Here is a 4,881-nt window from a genome sequence, read left to right as displayed (position 1 = left end):
TATATATATGGTATATAGAGTTATATATACCAATTAGTGATTCGGCAATCAATTATCGTACATTGTCTCTGCTCCCTTCAGTGTATAATTTGGCAATAAATTCATCACTAAGCAATCTGCCCTAACTTGATCGCATTTTTTTATGGATTCGCACGGCCCACTATTCCTTTTAGCAGACTGCTTCAAGTAATTTTCCCGATAGCAAAGAATAAGGTGGTCCGTGGCCCACCCTCGACTGCCCTCTAGCTTTTCGCTTTCGACCTCATTACTAACGCGCGCTTGGTCTCGTAGCGATGCGGCCTCTTCTATCCTTCGGCATTGTTAACGTATAGGGGCATTTTTTCTCTCATATGAGACATCTTTCTTTCAAGATTTAGGTTTTTAACGATCTAATGCCCAGATCATGGCCGATTTACGTTCTCGCTTACTCTTATTTAAGGTTAAAATTTAGGCCTATATAAAACAAGGAAAAACTAATTATTTAATGATGAACTAGGCGCAGTCAACCTATTCATGATTATACGCGTTTATTAAGCATTATAATAAGCAGCAATAAAAAAATTCAAAAGTGTCTTATATTTTGAATCATGAAAGTACAGTTTACGATACGACGAGAAGAAGGTCATGGTATCATATATATATAGGCTTGCCAGGTACCATTTGTTTTTGTCACCACTACCCACCCCATTATTATTGTACGTACCCCATTATTGTACGTTTCTGAGTCGTATCTGTCGATTCTTCAAGCTGCTAGCTTTTTTTACAGTTGTTTCCCTACCTCGATTTTTTCATTTCCTAACGCCCAATGCTATAATATATGATCTTAAATTTGTCACTCGAGTAACGGCATTTCACAAGCTACCTTTATGCGCCTCGTTGTGTTATTATACAAACGGTACCTTCGTAAACTATAGGACTACATTTCTGTAATAGGGAAACTACGCATTACCTCTTACTGATGATTGTCACTGGAGGCAGATTTTGAACAAACAGCGAGTTTACCGTTTCCGGGGAGCAAAAGACGTTTTACCAGGGACTTTGCCTACGTTCCCGATTATCTCGAGAATCATTCTCGTAAACCAAAGAATGTCCATATGTACAAGTTTCAAAGCTGAAAGTAGCTGTTTTTGCATCCGATGAGATATCAAGTTATAACGAGGCTAACCCGTAAACAACGCACCACTATATAGTATTGGTAGCATTGTTGTTTCTTTATCGATAATTAGATCACCGATATTTTCGTCGGCAAAACTATAATTAAGAATCTTTTGTCTAAAAAGCTAGCATATAGTTAAAAGAATCTCATTAACTGCCTACGGAATAATCGCCTTGCTTTTTAAATATGAATGTTATTCCATCCGGTTTTTTGGCTACCTGGAAAAGCAGCCGATAATAATGAACGTTTTTTTGGTACTCGAAAATCGACATGGTTAGCAGAAAGGTACCCCGTGAAGCAAGAGGCTTGAATTACCGATCGCCTTGTTCGGTTCTAAGTTATCTAACGTCAACTTCGGCAAGCATAACCACTTGGAACTGCCGGATCCATTGCTAGATTTATTTTAGCTCCTTTACCAGGGATGTAAATGGTCGCGTAGTTTCCTATACCCTTCGGTGCTTCTTTGTACACGCTCTAGGACCAACACCAGCGCTCTTGGTAAACCTAGATTTTTTAATCGATTCTCTGCAGCATCGGTAAATTCTCTGAGAAGCAAATATTCGACATTTATGGTCAGAAATAGGTGCAAAGTGTGGCGCCACCCCTCGATGGTAGGGGCTTCATCCATACTCAATGACACTGTCAATCAACGGTATGCTGTAGCACCTCACAGTGGCCTGAATTGCTTCTGGCCATCTGCAGTCTCTCCCTCTGATAGCTATATACAACTGTGGCTAAATTTTTTTTTATCATTAGTAGAAAAGCTCAAATTAGCAGCCCGGAGCGTATCTTATCAAGTTCACTGATCGACGAACAAAACAAAGAAGTTTAATTGTGACAAGCTGACTTTCAAATAGCATCGTTACTAATTTTCGGATGCGGGAACACGCCAGACAACTGGATTCGGCTTCAAAAGCCGCAACTTATATATATGCCCACTTTATGGCTGGCACAGATAGTTTTTGAAACAATCACGTTATATGATAAGTAAATTTTTTGCCCACAAATTTGCTGCAGCAGAACAGTGAATTTACCAATATCGATATATATATATATGCGAGATGCTACCTTTTGTCTACTAACTAACGTCGTATTCTGTCAACAGTCGAGTCCAATTTCTGTCCACGTAAACGTTTCAGTGCACAGTGTATAAGAAGAAGCAGATCTAGCTCAGTATGTACAAAATTATTATCTATAACATTATGGTGGCTCCCTCACCACTATCAGAAAAGGCCGTACCTTCTATGACAACTTTTTCAAGCAAGATATAGTTTCGCGCCGATAGTGCTATGACAGCCAGTTTCATAATCATTTTTCGTAGAAAAAATTTTAGTAGAGAAATGAAAAATACTGTTTGTTTCTACCCAAGCAAAATACAAAATAAAATCGATAGTATCGAGCTATAGTTTGAGGTAAAAACTTCAACATGTGTTCAAAACTAGCTCGCTCATCACATTAAATTAAGTTGTGTCAGATTTTATTAGAGAAAACAGTCAAGCCAAGTACCCCATTTTTTTTTTTTCCATTTTCTATTGCGTCTACATGCTTAATTGTTCTTGGATAGCAGGGTTTAGGCTAAAAGTACGTAAACTTCGTGCATTTTTAGTGAAAAATCTGTTTTTATGAGTCAGAAATGTAGAAAAACATGCAACAGCGAAATCGAATATCGCTTTAAGACCCATCCACTAATACGAAATTGCTCAGAAAACACTTATTTGCTATTGTTTGTCAGTTTAAGAACATGTATGGACATCTCGCACAAGCCAGCAGAGTGTCAGGACGCGAAATAGGGCAGAAACCCACGAGCTTTGATGCGCGCTTCAGAGAGAGAGAGAGAGAGAGAGAGAGAGAGAGAGAAAGGGATTAATAAATGAAATCTTTAGTTAGAGTCTTTTTGTTAGATAGAGATGATTTGTATATCAAGTTGAAATATGACAAAAATAATATAAAGACGGTCTATTGTAGACAGATTTAACTTTATAAGGGACCTAATAGTAAGTTTGATATCACGAAAGCTAAGCAGCTAAAGTGTCACTATACAGGTACTGATGCGAATGAATCAGCTATTAGCAAAAAGTAAAACCGGTTGAGTGGACCTATATCTGCGTTTATAAATAGTTCTTAGTTAGCGAAGTGCGCAGGGCCAAATGTGTAAACGCCTACAACTAACGAAGGAATAAACCGTTCGCGTACGAAGATGGTGAACCTAATTTCATATGAAACTATTTCGTATAGAACAATTAAAAGATGTTGTCGTATCGTAAAATACAGGATATACGTTGACCTTATTGCCAATAGGTGTATGTATCGGTGCCAAAAATTACAGAATACCTTACCTTTACCGATATGCCTACGAGTAAAGATACCGGTATTGTTCGGTATTAGGGATTTAGTGCTAAATCAAAATGAAAAAAGCCAAGTCTGACCGAATGTACGTTATTAAGGCTATTTTTTTTATAGGCCCTAGCCGGTTTTCGGAATGGGTGTGTCTCACAAGTTCCGGCTTCGCAGTTTCTATATCTATCATCATATAGATAGGGACATCTGAACGGAAGTAGATAATAATAATAATAATACGACCCAAATCTGGTCCCATTACAAAACTAAGGACTAGTTCTGTAAATGCAAGCTGTTATTATCTAGATTGTCGATTGGCCCTACCAAGACCGGTCTGCTAGGGAATGATGAAGAAACAAAGTTGACACTTTTGAAAGTATTTTGATTTTTTTCAACAACTAGCTTGCCTACGGAAAAATTCCCAAGGCGTAGTATGTGCGCAGGTCGACTATGAAAATTCAAGATACTTACTCGGCTTGATAAGAAAACGGCAATAAGGAGATAATTACGTCATTCTCCGCCCTCGGTTATTTCCGTATTTTTTGTTTTATTACGTCTACTAGACGTTACAATCACCTTCCCATAGTCACGTGCATAACATTCTCGCAGTCAGTCCCTTTGGAAGCAACAAAATATAGTTTCCCTACTCAAACACCGAAGCATGGTAAAGGACCATAAATAACAATGATATCGAACGATCATATATATATATATACACGATTATCATTATCTTGAATAGGATAATAGCTTTGGCAGAGAAAACTGGAAAAGGCCAGCGAGGCGTTTTACGAGCACTTGCCGTATGAGAGAACAGCTGAGAATAATCTTATAAAACTTACTTTGTATGAGTACATGCAATATGTGTACATGAAAAGCATGGTCAAACTCAGCAACAGCGTTTTAGATGACTATTATAATTAAGAGGATGGTAAAATATTTTCTAATTAATCACTCTTCCCCTAACAATTTTATTAGGTAAACAATTTTACCCTAGTCACAAAAAACACATTTGCAACACTAGTGAATTCATTAATCCTGAGAAAAAAATCTGTAAAACAGAAAACATGCGACAGCCTTCTGGACGTGTGTACAGGAGAAATAACGATACAGGTAAGCCATTGGTAAAATTATGCTCAGTAATTAAGCAGATGTGCGATAACCAGATGTAATATATGAATAGCTTCCCTATCAGGTGTCCTTACTGCAGTGTTTCCTTAAGGTGCTCATAGAGATCCTAATAAATGTCGTAACTTCCTCTTCACAAAAACAAAAGTTAAAGAGTTGCCTTTTATATCAGCTTGATACCTCGTTTTAATTTAGCCAACATAACAACAACAATTTAACATAGCCAGAGAGATTTCAAATATCTCAGAGATATAAGGCGTAGT

The 4,881-nt window shown here is 37.6% G+C and overlaps 1 long non-coding RNA gene across 1 annotated transcript in view; it reads right to left on the bottom strand.

The window, feature by feature from the left end:
• Positions 1 to 1,205, bottom strand: part of LOC111244754 (uncharacterized) — a 4,484-nt gene extending 3,279 nt beyond the window's left edge. The window contains exon 1 of the long non-coding RNA XR_002671053.2: positions 950 to 1,205. This is a non-coding gene — a long non-coding RNA (uncharacterized LOC111244754). The remainder of the gene's footprint in view (positions 1 to 949) is intronic.
• Positions 1,206 to 4,881: the final 3,676 nt, after the last annotated feature.

The sequence above is a fragment of the Varroa destructor genome, unplaced genomic scaffold (genome assembly GCF_002443255.2).
Source record: "Varroa destructor unplaced genomic scaffold, Vdes_3.0 BEIS01000002.1, whole genome shotgun sequence".
NCBI lineage: Eukaryota > Metazoa > Arthropoda > Arachnida > Mesostigmata > Varroidae > Varroa > Varroa destructor.
This window is presented reverse-complemented; position numbering and strand designations above follow the sequence as displayed.